The sequence below is a fragment of the Scyliorhinus canicula genome, chromosome 28 (assembly GCF_902713615.1).
Source record: "Scyliorhinus canicula chromosome 28, sScyCan1.1, whole genome shotgun sequence".
Taxonomy (NCBI): Eukaryota; Metazoa; Chordata; class Chondrichthyes; order Carcharhiniformes; family Scyliorhinidae; genus Scyliorhinus; species Scyliorhinus canicula.
Window position 1 is genome coordinate 11,896,721 of NC_052173.1, and position 18,347 is coordinate 11,915,067.

Genomic DNA, 18,347 nt, shown 5'->3' on the forward strand with positions numbered 1-18,347 from the left:
TTTGATGATGCACTTTGTCAATTACTTCTGTGCTTCATTGGCTGGGAAGCAGTTTGAGTCATTCTTGGGTTGTGAAAGACACTCTGTAAATGTTAAGTTCTTTGCCTACTACAGAGATATGGGGTGGGATTCTCCATCGGTTGACGCTGGAATCGGGAAATACGATTGAGCGAAGAATCGGTTCTGACTCCGAAATCGTGGCAGGCGATGGTTTCACACCAAATTGTAATTCTCTAGTGCCTAGACAGAGCCGTCAATGCGTTCCACTCCATACATACAGTAAACGCCGTTGGCATATCGTTAGCGGGCCTAACCCGGTATTCTCCATGACCTCTGCGATTCTCTGCATCCACTGGGGAGATTCCCAACGGTGAGGTTCACTCGGGAGACGGGCTCTATGGCTGCTGAGGGAGAAAGAGGAGGCAGGACCCGGAGAGGAGCAACCGTGGGCTGCCAGTCCTGACACTAGCAGGGCTGGTGGGGGTGGACCTGCCAGCACCGGGTTGGGGAGGGGGGGGGGGGGTGACCTCCCACGGGACTGGGGTGGTGTCCAGGCACGGACCGCCATTGCCACGGCCTGCAAGGCAGCCATCTTCCTGCGCACACCACTGACCACCCACCTTGGCACCTAGTTCTACAGAGTGACACCGGCTGTATGGGTGCACTCACCCCACCCCACCACCACAACACCCCAGCCCCCACCCTCCACCATTCCATACACCTCCAAACTGGCCATTGGGGCAATACGTGGCCCACCCAAGGGCAATGAACATAGACCATAGAACATACAGTGCAGAAAGAGGCCATTCGGCTCATCGAGTCTGCACCGACCCACTTAAGCCCTCACTTTCACCCTATCCCCGTAACCCAATAACCCCTCCTAACCTAACCTTTTTGGTCACTAAGGGCAATTTATCATGGCCAATCCACCTAACCTGCACGTCTTTGTACTGTGGGAGGAAACCGGAGCACCCGGAGGAAACCCACGCAGACACGGGGAGAACGTGCAGACTCTGCACAGACAGTGACCCAGCAGGGAATCAAACCTGGGACCCTGGCGCTGTGAAGCCACAGTGCTATCCACTTGTGCTACCGTGCTGCCCACAGTAGCTCTTACACGGGGCGTCAGACGGTGCCTTGGAGAGCACCACTGGCGTGGGCAGTGCTAGCCAACATACCCCTGGCAGCAGGGAAGGGTGCCAGGGCCGGAAACCCCCATGGTACCGGCTACCGATGGGGCTGGGGGGGGAAGGACATGCGGGGCCAGGGTCTACAGTGCCAACCGGGACCATTGTACAGCCTGGTGGACCTGGTTGGGTATGGGGGTAAGCACCATGCTAACATGTCAGCCTTTGCTGGTTTCGCACAGGGCTAAATCGCTGGCTTTGAAAGCAGACCAAGGCAGGCCAGTAGTACGGTTCAATTCCCATACCAGCCTCCCTGAACAGGTGCCAGAATGTGGCGACTAGGGGCTTTTCACAGTAACTTCATTTGAATCCTACTTGTGACAATAAGCGATTTTCATTCATTTTTTCATTTCATTTCACCCCCGGCAGACAATGGATATTGGAATTCAACCAGCAATGGTGGCCTTCCTGCTGGTCGCTGCAGCCCTGGGGGATGCGCCCAACAGGCCGAGAAGGAGCAGGAGGAGGAGGTGCAAAGGAGGCGACGCATGAGGTCTCGCGTGCACCGGCTCTGTATGTCATTCCAGGATCTGCCAGACCGGAAATGCTGTTGAAGACTCCGGCATATCTGCCAGATCCTGGCGCACCTTGCACCGAGGGGGAATGGGGGAGGACACCCGTCCCAGGTGATCGTCAACGTGACGTTCGCTCTGAGCTTTTATGCCACAGGCTCCTTCCAGGAGCCGAGTGGGGACCGGCCCGGGATCTCACAGAGCTCGGTGCACAGGTGCATCCACGCTGTCATGGAGGTCTTGTGCGCCCAGTCATCACAATATATTCATTTCAATGTGGACCGAGCCCACCAGGTTGCCCGGGCATCGCCGAGATGCCCTGGGTCCAGCGGGTGTTTGACGGGATGCATGTCGCCCTATGAGCACCTGCAGATGACAGGCCGCTCTTCACAAACCGAAAGGGGTTCCACTCGATGAACGTGCAGCTGGTGTGTGACCATCAGATGCGCATAATGCATGTCTGCGCCCGATACCCAGGCAGTGTGAACGATGACACCCCATTGGACAACGTTTGACGCCTGCCCACGAGAACATTTTCCACCCTCTTTCCATCCGCTTTCAGAACCTGGGGGAAGGGAGTATTCCTTCTTTTCACACGGCTATGAGGTGTATTCGAGGATTGATTACTTTGTAGTGAGTCAGGGGATTTTGGTTGGGGTGGAGGGGATAGCCTCGTCCTCCAGCCCCTGCTGTTCTGGCACCTCTGCATCATCCTTTATCGTTTTTTTTTATTTTGCTATTTTTAATTAACACATTACAAAGTACAAAATATACTGTCTTTTGTTTGAAACATGAATTAATTTTACTTACAGTACATAAAGTTTCAGCTTAAGACTAGCGAACAAAAGTGTGCGCACATTCTCTAACACACAGAAAGAAAACACTAGTTCCAATTGAGCTTTTCTGTTCCATCTTACCTTTGAAGGTTTTTGCTTATCATTTTTCGATGTTCATTATAATTAAGGAGACAAAATTCTAGTTTTAAATTATACTCTTGGACTAGATTGATGGCCATTTCAAAGCAAACCCTCATTAAAAAAAAACCTGACTATAGCTGTTGCCCGGCAGAAAATGTGGCATGTATTTTTGAACAGTAGTTTTCCTGCCAATTTTTGGTACAAGTTTACATTCCAGGCTGGCTTGTTAATGCTGCAAGTTAAGATGTTTTACTGTGCAACCCTGTGGTTGTGGTTTCAGGCCTTGTCAATGTTATGGCCTGTCCTGCTGTGACATGTTTAAGCGAGTACTTTGCTGGGCTGAATTCTGCCTTTCTGTCCATTCAGTAGGTGCTGGTGGCAAAGTGGTGAACATAGAACATAGAACAGTACAGCACAGAACAGGCCCTTCGGCCCTCAATGTTGTGCCGAGCCATGATCACCCTACTTAAACCCACGTAACCCGTATACCCGTAACCCAACAATCCCCCCATTAACCTTACACTACGGGCAATTTAGCATGGCCAATCCACCTAACCCGCACATCTTTGGACTGTGGGAGGAAACCGGAGCACCCGGAGGAAACCCACGCACACACGGGGAGGACGTGCAGACTCCACACAGACAGTGACCCAGCCGGGAATCGAACCTGGGACCCTGGAGCTGTGAAGCATTGATGCTAACCACCATGCTACCGTGAGGCCCTTCTCTGCATCATCCTTGTCCTCCTCGTCCTCATTCCCCCTCCTCCTCGGAGGTGGCCACACGTTCCTTGTCAGCAACCTCCAGCACGTCGCCCCGCTGCTGTTCCAGGTTGTGGAAGACACAGCAGACCACAACAAAGTGGGCGACCCTCTGGGAGGTGCACTGCAGGGCACCACTGGAGCTGTTGAGGCATTGGAACCGCATCTTTTTTTTTTTTTTTTTTATAAATTTAGAGTAGCCAATTATTTTTTTCCAATTAAGTGGCAATTTAGCGTGGCCAATCCACCTAACCTGCACATCTTTGGGTTGTGGGGGTGAAACCCACGCAGACATGGGGAGAATGTGCAAACTCCACACGGACAGTGACCCAGGGCCGGGATTCGAACCTGGGTCCTCAGCGCCGCAGTCCCAGTGCTAACTACTGCGCCACATGCTGCCCTCGGAACCGCATCTTGAGGAGTCTGATGCACCGCTCAATGGCAGCCCGGGTGGCTGCATGGGCTTCACCGTACCGGGTCTCCGCTGTGGTCTCTGGCCTCCGTACTGGCATCATTGGCCAGGTCCTCAGCGGATACCCCTTATCCTCCAACAGCCAGCCGCCCATACTGGAGGTGCTCCTCGAAGAAGGATGAACGACTGCCCCAGGATGTAGCTGTTGTGCACACTCCCCGGGAAGCGTGCCCACACGTTCATGATCTTCATCTGGTGGTCGCACACGATCTGTATGTTCAGGGAGTGTAACCCCTTTCTGTTAACACAGGGCACCCCCAGATGGCCCGGTGAGCGCAGGGCAACATGTGTGGCATCTATGACACCCTGGACCTGGGGCACCTGGTGATGGCGGAGAAACCTGCTACCCGGACATCATGCTGGGCTTGCTCCATGTCAAAGACGATGCAGCTTTCTGCCCGAGCATACAGGGCATCTGTGACCTGTCGGATGCACCTGTGGGCTGCGGCTTCTGAGATACTCCGCAGGTCCCCGCTTGAGCCCTGGAATGATCCTGTGGCGTAAAAGTTCAGGGCTGCAGTGACCTTGACGGCCACCGGGAGTGGGTATCCTCCACCTCCATGTGGTGCCAAGTCCGCGATCTGTGATTACATTGTTGAAGACCTCGTACTTCTCAGCACTGGTCACCATGTCCTTCAGTAACCATCAAATTCACTGTGCCCTTGAATATCTTGTCTTCTGGTTCCTTCCAAGGATCAGCTGTAGAATTTAATAGCATCTTGCAAATGGCAGAAACCACTTTGTAATGTTAGTAATTCTTATTTTTCCTTTTTGAGTCAGTGCCCTCTTTGGCTGAAAATTTTCAGTAAGGAATTATGGTTTTATGGTTCCACAGATAGGCATCTTGTAGGGATACAGATCTTCTTTAAAGACGTTTGGTTATAAGATGACATCCAAAAAACAGATTGTGATCAGTCCTGAGTTCCAGCTTTTAGTTGGTAGCCGTCAGTCTATACATAAATTATATATGGTGACAACTGAAGAATAATGGGCTGGATTCTTCGCTATTGGGACCAAGTCCCTACACCGGTGACAAAACTGGAGTTTCATGCCAGAAAAACTGCCATGAAAGGGCCACATATTCCTAGCCCTGCAGTTGTAGGGAGGGACCTGCGCAGATCTAGCAGCTTTTGCTGCAGATACGGACCCCCGCACTTCCGGGTCTGGGGCAGCGCATGCGCACGGCAGCGGCCTCAAGCATCCGCCATGCTTTGGAGAATGACGATTCTATCTAGTTTAAGAAGGATCCCCTCAACAACCGTCAGCTCGTCCTTAACGTTGAAGAACTGGGGGCACTGCCCCTTTTTCCAGCCATGGGCGAGGTGCTTCATCACGCGCTGAAGTAGGGGATCATTGGCAGTTTCTTCCCGTATTTGTATAACTTGTTCTTCAGTGGCTGGGAGGTTGCTGGCACACAGCTGCACCTGTGCTTCAGTGTAGCGAATGAAGTCGCCCTGTTCACACGGCGTGGTGACGGATCGGGATAGGGCATCCGCGACGATCAGCTCCTCACCTGGTGTGTAGACGAGTCGAAGTCATATCGGCGGAGACGAAGAAGAATTCGCTGCAGCCGAGGTGTCATGTCATTTAAATCCTTTTGGATTATGTGGACTAAAGGCCTGTGGTCTGTTTCCACCATGAACTTTGGCAGGCCGTATACATAGTCATGAAACTTGACTATTCCTGTCAGGAGACTCGAGCACTCCTTTTCGATCTGGACATACCGTTGTTCGGTTGGAGACATGGCCCTGGAGGCGTATGCCACTGGAGCCCAGGACGAGGGGTCGTCTCGCTGGAGTAGCACCGCCCCAAATACTGTCCTGGCTTGCCTCTGTGGATGTCTTGGTATCCTTGGTTGGGTCAAAGAATGCCAGTACTGGGGCTGTGGTGAGCTGCGCCTTCAGCTCAAGCCACTCCGCTTGATGTGCGGGAAGCCATTGGAACCCTGTCGACTTTTTCACGAGATGTCGGAGGGCTGTGGTGTGGGATGCCATGTTGGGAATGAATTTCCCGAGAAAATTCACCATCCCGAGGAAACGGAGCACCGTCTTTTTGTCCTCTGGGGTTTTCATGGCATTGATTGCCAGCACCTTGTCAGCGTCAGGTTACACACCCTGCTGTGAAATGTGGTCACCCAGAAACTTGATAGCGGACCCACCAAATGAGCATTTGGCCCTGTTGAGCTGGAGGCCGTTTTCATGTATCCTCCTGAAAACTTGTTTGAGGCGAGCGATGTGATCCTCTGGCGTCGTGGACCAGATGATCACGTCGTCCACATAGACTCTCACCCCCTCGATGCCCTCCATCATTTGCTCCATTATGTGATGAAATACTTTGGAAGCTGATATGATACCAAAAGGCATGCGGTTGTAGCAATACCTGCCAAACGGAGTGTTAAACGTACACAGCTTCCGACTGGACTCGTCCAGCTGTATCTACCAGAACCCACGGCCAGCTTGGTAAAGAATTTGGCATGAGCCATCTCACAGGTTAACTCTTCACGCTTTGGGATCGGGTAGTGCTCGCGCATGATGTTGCGATTCAGGTCTTTGGGATCAATGCAAATGCGGAGTTCACCAGAGGGCTTCTTGACGCAGACCATGGAGCTGACCCAGTCTGTTGGCTCCGTGACCTTTGAGATGATGCCCTGCTCTTGGAGCTCTCGTAGCTGCGATTTCAGACGATCCTTGAGAGGGGCCGGCCCCCGGCGCGGTGCAAGGATGTCTGGGATGGCATTCGGTTTGAGCAATATCTTGTAACGATATGGGAGCGCACCCATTCCATCAAACACGTTGTGGTATTGCGTGAGAATGCGGTCTATCTCAGCCTGGAGATTTACATTGGGCGAGGCAGTCGCTGGTGTCGAGGACATGGCATGGACGCGCTGACCAGATTTAGGAGTTTGCATGCGCGAGCACCGAGCAGGGATGCCTTGTCAGGCCGGACGATCTTGAATCGTAACGTCACGTTGATTGCCTTGAGAGGTACACCTAGCTGACACGATCCACTGGCAGCTATGGCATTGCCATTGTAGTCAAGGAGCTGGCAGGCTGGTGGAAGAATGCTAGGTTGGTCTCGGATGCTGTCGAGGTCGACTGTGATATGTGGTTTGCAGATGCGCCAGTGTCCAATTTAAATTGGATGCGAGACTGGTTAACCGTGACGACAGCATACCGCTCATCGTCAGGATCCACAGTGAGGATTGAAAGGCGGTTTGCAGGCATGGTGGAGGCCAGCTCGCGCGTGGTGATGATGCCTACCCAGTATGGAGACTCGAGGCAGTCAGCATCGGGGTCCTTTGGGCTGTCTGGATCCGAATCCTGCATGCCTTGTTGTACGCAGCTGACACGTCTGCGCTACAGCTGGGATCGCTGGGTGTTGGTCGGTGGAGCGGACCTGTATAAGGCCGCATAATGCCCAGGCTTTCCACACTGTAGACATCGCCTTCCTTTGGCTGGACATTGCCATTTTAAATGGGCGGAGCCACAATTTGGACACGTCATGACGCTGACGTCAGCGTGTTCCGTGCGCCATCGCGCATCGGGGTCTTCGGCCTCGTCGTCCACCCGGTTGTGGCGCGCATGCGGAGGGACCCAGGAAAAGCGCGCAAAACGGCCACTCTCCTCGATGCTCAGGCCTTGCATTTTTGCGATGACCTGCACCCTTTCTGCCTCGTGGGAGACTAGTTTTCCGCCGCCGTGATGCAAGAGTAACGATTCCTGGCATGCTCATGGACAACGCACGTTTCGATGGCGATGAAGAGGGTCAACTGTTTAATTTTGAGGAGCTGCTCCCGCAGGGAGTCAGACTGGACCCCGAAAATGATCTGATCCCGGATCATGGAATCAGCCGTCGAGTCATAATTACATGACTGCGCTAGGATGCGGAGATGGGTCAAGAAGGAGTGAAAAGGTTCATCCTTACCCTGAAGCCTCTGTTGGAAGATGTACCGTTCAAAGCTCTCATTCACATCAATGTCGCAGTGGTTGTCGAATTTCAGCAGAACCGTCTTGAACTTCGTCTTGTCTTCGCCATCGGCAAATGTGAACGAGTTATAGATGTGGACGGCGTGGTTCCCCGCAGTCGACAGGAACAGCGCGATCTTTCGGGCATCCGATGCTGCCTCGAGGTCGGAGGCCTCGATATACAGGAGGAACTTCTGTTTGAAGACTTTCCAGTTGGCGTCGAGGTTGCCGGAGATCCGGAGTTGCGGAGGAGGTTGGATCTTTTCCATGCCGCTGGATGGCTGCGTGCTGATCGTTGCAGATTCACTCGAGGTAGGTTTGTTAGAGTTAATAGCTCTCTGGTATCATGATGTGTTATCTGTGTTGGTCTAACATCGACTGCAACTGGATGCAGTAAAACGAGAAACAGGCTTCCGACACAGGAGATGGTCCAACACTGTTTTATTGAACCTGTTGATTGTTGTACATAATCTGCTGTGGGTTGACACTCTATTAACCTAACTGATAACCTCCTACTGGCTTGACCAGACTAGCTCTCTATCACATGGGGATGATGTTCATTGGCCTGTGCACTGCGACTATCTCCCTGGCCGTGTCCTGTGAGAGAGGGAGAGCCTTAATGCCCTGTGGGCTTTATAGTGGTGGTGTCCTGTCTGGTGATTGGTTGTTCTGTGTCGTATGTGTTCGTTGGTTATCCTGTGTGTCAATCACTGTCTGTCTGCATCTCATGATATAAATGAGTGGGTATTATGACACCTGGAATTAGCTTTAAAATGATGGCTACGTGCACATGCAAAGCATTTCCCTTCTCTGAATATTTTCAGAGCTTAGCTGCCAATTGAAAGCCACACTGGGCTGAAGTGTGATTTGTTTCTGGGAACGCGCCATAGTTTCACAGCTTGAGGATCGTATTCCGTTGCCAAAGTCAGTGGAGGACTGAAATTAGTAAACATAATTCTAACAGCAGAAAAGGACAAACCAACGAGTTTAATGTTAATAGTGGAAAAACTGCTAGAATCCCTTATCAAGGAAAGAATAAGTGAGCACTTGGGAAATTGTAATGTACTTCCCAGTAAGGCATAGATGCAGATGAGTTTTAATATTCACCAGCTCAAGGTGGTTAAGTCATTTGGCGTGTTTTACTTGCTTCACCATTTTGATAGCCATGACAAATCTTTAATCCCAATACCGTCTCCCTTCTTCATACTCAAACATATTCCTCATATTTGTATTTGTCTGACTTTTAAATGCCTCAAGTGTTGGCAAAGCTCAGCATTTGGAGGAGGCTGTAGATAGAGCTATGCAGTGCTCCAGAGGTGATGGTACTGAGGTGGGAAGAGATGGTCCAGCTACATTTTGGGAAGGTAGGTTTTGGGACCAAGTGAGTGAGTCCCATAGAGCTGGACAACGAAGAAGAAATGTTTTGAGTAGGATGTCGTAGTTGATCGGCCACAGAGAGATCAAAGTGAGATCTGTAACCTTGGTTACAGTCACAACGGGTGAACTTTGAGACTTTAGTTAAGGCTGAGAGAAAGAAAAGGGGTTCAAACAGAGAGTTGCAGTAAAGGTGGGTGTAGAGATAGGGTCGCACAGTGGTTAGCATTGCTGCCTCACAGCACCGAGGTCCCAGGTTCGATCCCGGCCCTGGGTCACTGTCCGTGTGGAGTTTGCACATTCTCCCCATGTTTGCGTGGGTTTCACCCCCACAACCCAAAGATGTGCAGAGTAGGTGGATTGGGCACATTAAATTGCCGCTTAATTGGAAAAAAATAATTGGGTACTCTAAATTTATTAAAAAAAACAAGGTTGGTGTAGAGATGGGAGATAATGTTATGTTCAAGGATTCTGGAGAAGAAAAGGAGGCCGGAGGTTGTGCTGATAGTTGGGAGCGCATAAGAATTAATGTGGGTTTTTGATGAAAGGATGACAATGGCGGTATTGATGGGGAGAGGAAAACATTGCTGGTAAACATGGAGGCTAGGAAGGAAAATTATAAGGTAATAGCAACCCATTGGAGCCTGGACCATTTCTCTACTCTTGAGATTTATGATTAAGTCTGAATTGCATGGACCTAGTTCTCTAGTATTCTGATAGCAATTTTTAAATAATTTGATGAAAACCGATGCAGAATCTTTTGATTTTGTTGTCATGTTAGGGGTAACTCCTCCCCAATCTTGCAGTATGAGTCAATGCCCTATCACCTCTGGCAGTATGGCTGGTTTGTGTTTGTCAAGCAACATTTCAATGCATGAGAGAAAGAGGGGGAGGTGATGGGAAAAGTGGGACTTACTAAATTGTGTAGTGGTGTGTGAAGATTACAAAGTGCACTGTATGTTACTTTTGCTCTATGTAATTACAGCTATTAGCAGACAAAACATAAGAGATGTACATGTTGTATAAGAACAGTTGATGCCCACATGTAAAATTGCCACTCTTTAATTAAGTAAGGCTTTCATGCATTACAGCCCAACCTGCATGTAGATCAATTCAATGAAGTGGATTTGTGACTCCCACTGCCAAAATTGCCCTTTAAATGTACTGAGAAGTCCTTCCTGACATATACGGTGACCCATCATGTACACAAGTTCGCTGTTCCCAAAATATATTGGGAACTGTCTCCCCATGGCTAGTAATAAAAATAATGTATTGCTTAGAATGGAAAGGAGAACTCATCCCTTCTTTCAAACTTCCTGTTCAGCCTGTTTCCACCTCTAATAATCTAACCAAATAATCTGGTGCTCAGCAAACAGTACACTGTGGTGATTGTATATCTGTGTAGATGCAATACAACTGAGCAAGCACTAGAGGGAGCACGGGAGAGATATAAATACAGACAAACAGGAAGTCAGGACACACTTCACAGAACGGGAACTGGTAGCAAGACATAGACAAGCAGCATCGATGTAACATTAAGTTAAGCACTGAAGAGAGAACGAATTTACAATAAAACATCTACTTCAACTTTAAGACTAAGAGCTTTGTTAAGACACAAGGAACAACACATACACTAAAAACTGTTCATTTCAATTATCATAGTGGTGGGAGCTTATTTTGCAGGCTGCTCCTCAAGTAACAGAACTAAGGTAGGGGCAATGGCTGGAGAACAAAGAGCAAAATCAGTGAAATTGATCAATGTGGAACAGTTTCTATGCAAGCACCTGATTGCATTTCTTGACCCTAACTTGATGAACCACTTCCTTGTCAAGACACTGTCCTGTTAAAAGGATGATCAAGATGTTACTCATTTTCCAATCACCATCCTGATTATCCATCTGAGTTTTTAAAACCATATGCAAAACATATGTTTTACTTGCCTTTATTCCCATTTATTACGTCCTGCGTCCCATATATGTAAGGTAAAAGTCCGTTTTTTGATTATCAAGGTTACCAAGAGTCTGAGGGATATGGGGATTAACTGCTTGTAATTCTGATCCTTGCAAGCATTTTATTTCAAATGACAGATGAGACAATGGATGATGTTGCAGTGAAGCCCAGAAGGGCTGTCATATACATTGAGCTGATGTTCCTGAAGGGAGAGGTCAGGAAGATTTGTGCAATGGTGCATGATAGAAAACAGATTGGGTGAAATAACCAAGAAGAGTTGCCCAGGGGAGGGACATGGCTGTAAAAAGGGTTTTGGTGAATATACAATTACAAAAAAAGGAACAAATACCAGTGAACAGGATAAAAGAAATGCACAGAAGTCATGACTTCATGAGGAATAGAACTTATTGAGGCAGAGAGGTGGCAGAGGATGAAACAGTGAAAAGAAAGAATAAATGTCCAAATGCGACGTAGGAGCAGAAGATGCTGGAAAAGCACAGCCACATCTGAAAGGAGAAGTTATAGGCAAAAAAATTGGATGGAGACCCTTTGTCAGAACTGCATGCCTGGAAAATAAGGGAGCCCCTTAGCAGGACTGAACAAACTAAAGGGTGGGGGCATGCAACAGGAGAAAGTGGACAGAGAATCAAGTAAAAAATAGCTGGATTGCTGAGCAGTGAATGAGTGAAATGGTAGAAAGGAGGCTTTTAGAAAAGTGGTACGAATTTTCTAACCCTGTTTTCAACGCCCATCATGGTGGGCGTGAGCGGAAAATCTCACAAGGTGGGTGATGCACGATCAATTGCACAAAGACTTGAGTTTGATACAACGGAGGCTTTATTGCTCTAAGATGTGTGCCCTCCCACAGCAGCTGGCGAAATGGCTGCAGCATGGAGGACACACATATTTATACTCTGGGACTACCAACGTACCTGTAGTACAGGTCCTACCATATATCCTCTAATAGAGGTGCAACAGTGGTTTACCACATTCACCCCCTGTTAAAATTGAGTCCGGCAGGGGTGGTGGAGAACTATATCCAACAAATGGTTTTTACATTTACAATATTCGATAGAGAGAAAAATGAAGTGTCTTTTGAAGTACAGTGGACCCGTTAGAGGTTTAACCAGCCCGGGGCCTTGATGTGCCGCTGGGAGCGACGTAGTGGTGGCAGCGATGCCGATGCTGGTCTGATGTTCAGTGACTCCGGGAGCGTGCCGGAATCCTCTTCATCTTCGGGCGTGGGCAGGGGGAGGACGGATGGTCCTGGGAGGGCTGCTGCTGGGAGCGCCGGGGGAGGGAAGGGTGGCACCGGGGGGGGGGGGTGTGTGTGTGTGTGTGGGACCTGCTGGTGCCAGGCCCCTGAAGGAGACGGTATCCTGGCGGCCATCAGGGTATGCCACGTCGGCATACTGGGGGTTTACATGGAGCAATTGCACCCTCTCCACCAACGGGTCCGCCTTGTGGAGTCGGACGTGCCTATGGAGAAGGAGCTGCGAGCCAAGTCGGGAGCGACACGCCGGATGTGGACTTCCTGTGAAAGGCAAAAAGACATTCATGGGGTTTATTGTTAGTGGCGGTGCACAGTAGTGACCGAATGGAGTGCAATACATCTGGGAGGACCTCCTGCCAGCGGGAGGCCGGGAGGTTCCTGGACCGTAGGGCCAGTTGGACGGCCCTCCATACCGTCCCGTTCTCCCTCTCTACCTGTCCGTTTCCCCGGGGGTTGTAGATTGTCGTTCTGCTGGAGGCGATACCCCTGCTGAGCAGGAACTGACGCAGCTCATCACTCCTGAAGGAGGATGCCCTGTCACTGTGGATGTAGGCGGGGAAACCGAACAGAGCGAAGATCGTGTTTAGGGCTTTGATGATGGTGGCAGACGTCATATCGGGGCATGGGATGGCGAAGGGGAACCTGGAGTACTCATCGACGACACTGAGAAAATACGTGTTACGGTCGGTGGAGGGGAGGGGAGGGGATTCCTTTGAAATCCATGCTGAGGTGCTCCAAGGGGCGGGAGGCCTTCACCAGGTGCGCACGGTCCAGCCGGTAGAAGTGCGGCTTGCACTCCGCACAGACCTGGCAGTCCCTGGTGATTGACCGTACTTCCTTGACGGAGGAGGGCAGATTGCGGGCCTTTATAAAATGGTACAATCGTATGACTCCCAGGTGACAAAGGCTGTCGTGCAGGGTCCGGAATCGGTCTACTTGTGCGCTGGCACATGTACCTCGGGATAGGGCTTCTGGGGGCTTGTTGAGCTTACCGGGGCGATACAAAATCCCGTAATTGTAGGTGGAGAGCTCGATCCTCCACCTCAAGATCTTATCATTCTTGATCTTGCCCCACTGTGTGTTATTGAACATGAAGACTACTGACCGTTGGTCAGTGAGGAGACTGAATCTCCTGCCGGCCAGGTAATGCCTCCAATGCCTCACAGATTCAACTATAGCTTGGGCCTCTTTTTCGATGGATGAGGGCCGAATTTCTGAAGCATGAAGGGTGCGGGAAAAGAATGCCACGGGTCTGCCTGCCTGATTGAACGTGGCAGCTAGGGCGACGTCTGATGCGTCACTCTCTACTTGAAAGGGCAGTGTCTCCTCTACGGCGTGCATCCCAGCCTTGGCGATATTGGCTCTGATATGGGCGAAGGCCTGTTGTGCCTCGGCTGTCAGGGGAAAATGGGTGGACTGTATGAGTGGGCGGGCTTTGTCCGCATAGTTTGGGACCCACTGAGCGTAGTACGAAAAGAACCCCAGACCAGGGGCGGGATTCTCCCCTACCCAGCGTGACGGGGGGTCCCGGCGTAGGGGAGTGGCGCCAACCACTCCGGGGTCGGGCCTCCCCAAAGGTGGGGAATTCTCCGCACCTTTGGGGGCTAGCCCCGCGCCGGAGCGGTTGGCACCAGAAGACTGGCGCAAAAAAACGGCGCCCCCGGGAGCGGGGCTGGCCGAAAGGCTTTCGCCGGTCGGCGCATGCGCCGGCGGTGACGTCAGCGGCCAGCTGCTGCTGACATCACCACTGGCGCATGCGCGATGTGGGTTTCTCTTCCATTTCCGCCATGGCGGAGGCCGTGGCAGCCGCGGAAGAGAAAGAGTGCACCCAGGGCACTGGCCCGGAGTCTGAGCGGGGGGGCCCCGATCGCGGGCCTGGCCACCGTGGGGGCACCCCCTGGGGTCTGATCGCCCCGCACCCCCCCCGGACTCCGGGGGCCCGCTCGCGCCGCTGATCCCGCCGCCACCAGAGGTGGTTCAAACCTCGGCGGCGGGAGAGGCCATCAGCGGCGGGACTTCGGCCCATTGCGGGCCGGAGAATCTCCGCAGGGGCCTCGCCGATCGGAGTGGTGTGATTCCCACCGGATTTGAGGTCTACCGTTTAGAAGACCCGGTACTATGCAATCTGATTGACCATATCAGATATGCGTGGGAGGAGGTACGCGTCGAGCTGCGTGTACCAATTGATGGTCTGGCTGTAGTCTATGACCATTCTGTGTTTCTCGCCAGTTTTAACTACTACTGTACCACTTGGGCTCTCCAGGGGCTGTTGCTGGCCTCGATGATGCCTTCCCGAAGCAGCCGCTGGACCTCGGACCTGATGAAGGTCCTGTCCTGGGTGCTGCACTGTCTGCTCCTGGTGGCGACGGGTTTGCAATCCGAGATTAGATTTGCGAAGAGGGAAGGCGGATCGACCTTTAGGGTTGTGAGGCCGCACACAGTGAGGGGTAGTAGGGGCCCGCCGAATTTCAGGGTTAGGCTCTGGAGGTTACACTGGAAGTCCAGGCAGAGTAGTAGGGCAGCGCAGAGGTTAAGGAGGACGTAGAGGCGGAAGCCGCTGAATTCTATGCCTTGGACCGTGAGTGTGACCGTACAGTACCCCTGATTGCCACGGAATGGGATCCGGAGGCCAGGGAGATTCTTTGGTTTGCGGGGTGTACCGCGAGGGAGCAGCCCCTTACCGTATCCGGGTGGATAAAGCTTTCGGTGCTCCCTGAGTCCAGCAGGCAAGAGGTCACGTGTCTGTTGATTTTAACGCTGGTCGATGCGGTGGCCAGGTTGAGCGGGCGAGACTGGTCGATAGTCACTGAGGCGAGTCATGGTCGGTCGTCGCTGGTGTCGGATGATGGGGAGCCCAGGGGGGCACAGGTCCTGGAACGCTGCCGGTGCCCATGTGCTGTGGGGAAGACAAGATGGCGGCGCCTGAAGGTCTTGGGGAGGACAAAATGGCGGTGCCCATGGGCCGCACGTGGCGGGGGTTGAACAAGATGGCGGCGCCCATGGGCCACACATGTTGCTCGGAGGGGAAGATGGCGGCGCCCACTGCCACGCTTGGTCTGAGGGGGAGAAGATGGTGGCGCCCACTTGCCGAGTGTGGTCTGAGGGGGAGAAGATGGCAACGCCCACTGGCCACGCGTGGTCCGGGGAGGTGAAATTGGCGGCGCCCATTGTCCGTAAATGAGGGGGGTGGGGGCGATAGCGACGATTGCACGGGCTTGGCACACCGCGGTGAAGTGCCCCTTCTCACCACAAGCCTTACAAAGGGCAGCGCGGGCCGGGCAGCGTTGGCAGGAGTGTTTCTGCTGGCCACAAAAGTAACATGGGGACCCCCGGGGTTCTCTGGCTGGCGCGTGGCGCAGGTGTATTGGCTGGGTAAAGACCCCGCTGGGGCGGCTGTCTGTGAGGTCCACGATGCGTAGGAGGGGTGGGCCGCGCGGCTGGGGGTGTCGGCCTGAATGTTGCGCGAGGCGACCGTCATAGAGAGCGCTAGCTTCTTCGTCTCTGCTAGGTCGAGTGTGGCCCCTTCTAATAGTCGCTGGTGTATGAGGTCCGACCCAATCACGTAACAAACACGTCCCGCAACGGAGGTTAGAATGTTCAGTGGCCATAACGGTCTGACAGTCACAGTCCCGGACGAGTAGGATTAGGGCCCACCAGAAGTCTTCTATGGACTCACCAGGGAGTTGAGAGCGAGTGGCGGGCACGTGCCTGGCGAAGAGCTTGTTCGTCTTCTGAGCATAATTCTCTTTGAGAAGGGTCATGGCTTCGGCATAGTTTGGCGCGTCCTGGATTAGCGGAAAGACGCTGGAGCTCAACCTTTGAGTACAGGATCTGTATTTTCTGAGCCTCCAGAACAGGGCTGGGCGCCGAGTTGATGTACTCCTCGAAACAAGCTAGCCAGTGCTGAAAGTACTTTTTGGCGTCGCTTGAATGCGGATCCAGCTGCAGGCAATCCGGTTTGATACGGAGGTCTATCTTTTGAAAATCTTAGAGCAATAAATTGATGCACGATCAATTGCACAAAGACTTGAGTTGGATACAACTGAGGCTTTATTGCTCTAAGATGTGTGGCCTCCCACAGCAGCTGGCGAAATGGCTGCAGCATGGAGGACACACATATTTATACTCAGGGACTACCAACGTACCTGTAGTACAGGTCCTACCATACATCCTCTAATAGAGGTGCAACAGTGGTTTACCACAGTGGAGAATGTCAAAGTCCCAGAAGTCCCAGAAGAAAGGTAGTGGAAAGAATGGGGTGAGCGAAAGTCCACTCTCGAGTGCTGCTGTGAGTCCTGCAGAGCGAAAGATGGTGGGAGCTGGATCATGGGTGGGTGAGGTGATTTCGGGGGTGTTTGGGAGTCTGTTTGCCAAGCATTTGGAGGTGCTTCGAAGGGAGATGACGGCCTCTCCTAAAGAGTGGGTGGAGGAGGCGATTGAGACAATGGATGATGTTGCAGTGAAGCCCAGAAGGGCTGTCATATACATTGAGCTGATGTTCCTGAAGGGAGAGGTCAGGAAGATTTGTGCAATGGTGCATGATAGAAAACAGATTGGGTGAAATAACCAAGAAGAGTTGCCCAGGGGAGGGACATAGCTGTAAAAAGGTGAAGGCGGCAATGATGAAGAAGTCAGTCGAGGTACGGGAGCAAGGAGAGAAGCTGAAGGAGGTGGAGGAAGCAATGTGGCAACATAGTGACCAGTTCACCTCGATGTTTGAGGAGCTGCAGAGGGTTGCGGAGGTCAACAAAGGGCTTAGAGCCAAGGTGGAGGAACTGGAGAACACGTTGAGGAGGCAGAATTTGAGAATCGTGGGCCTGCCCAAGGGGGTGGAGGGCCCGAGGCCAACTGAGTACTTTGCAAAGATGTTTGCTGAGTTGCTGGGGGAGGGGGAAGAGCAACCCCAGCTACGAGTTGGGCAGGGCACAGTGGTCGCTCAGGCCAAAGCCTAATGCGAATGAGCCATGAAGGACAGTCATAGTCTGCTTTCAGAACTACCATGTGAAGGAGAAGGTAATGAGTTGGGCGAAGCAGAGACGAGATGCGAAGTGGGAAGGCGTTGGTATACGTATATACCAAGATCTGACAGTGGAGTTGGCGAGAATGTGGGCGGTCTTTGGATGGGTGAAGATGGCAATGTATGGCAGCGGAGTGGAGGCGGCGGAGGCGTTGGTTAAGGCTCAAGGACTGGGACTGAGGTGAAAGTTGGTTGGTGGGGACGGTGATTGTTTTTCTTATTGAGGGTTTTCTATTTGGATTGGGGTTTTGTTTCTGTCTCTTAAATTGGATTTGATTTATTGTCACGTGTACGAAGGTACAGTGAAAAGTATTGTTCTGCGTACAGTCCAGACAGATCGTTCCATACATGAGAAACACACAGAACATAAGATAAATACACAATCTAAACATAGACACAGGCGTCGGCGGGGGGGGGGGTTATTTACACGTGTTTTGTTTTTTTCCTTATGGGTGCGGTTCTTTTGTTTGCTTCTTGGTTCTAGGGAAGTAGATTTTGGGCACGTGGAGATGGGTAACTGAGGAAGGAGTGGAGAAGAGGGGGCTCTGGCAGGGGTCACCGGAATAGCAAACGAAGGTTGGCTAGTGAATAGGAGTGTGATGGAAGGAGGAACCACGGTCGTTGGAGCTTGGTTGAGCAGGTTTCGGTGGATCTGGGAGGTGTGAATAGTGGGGGGAGGAGATCTATACTGGACGAGGTGTGATGGGGGGTTTCTAGGAGAGGGGGAGGGGGATGGGGCGGGTTCTGCTGGATGGGCGATGCCTGGGGTAATGGTGGATAGGAGGGTGGGGTGTGTGAGAGAACCCCTATCAGAAGGGTGACATGGAACGTGAGGGGGTCAGGGGGACCAGTGAAGAGAGCGAGAGGTTTTGCGCATTTGAAGAGTTCAAAAGCCGATGTGGTGGTGCTGCAGGAGACC

General features: G+C 51.9%; 1 protein-coding gene across 3 annotated transcripts in view; it reads left to right on the top strand.

Moving 5' to 3' along the window:
• Window positions 1–18,347, top strand: part of LOC119958117 (electroneutral sodium bicarbonate exchanger 1-like) — a 259,631-nt gene that overhangs the window by 95,709 nt on the left and 145,575 nt on the right. The window lies entirely within an intron of this gene.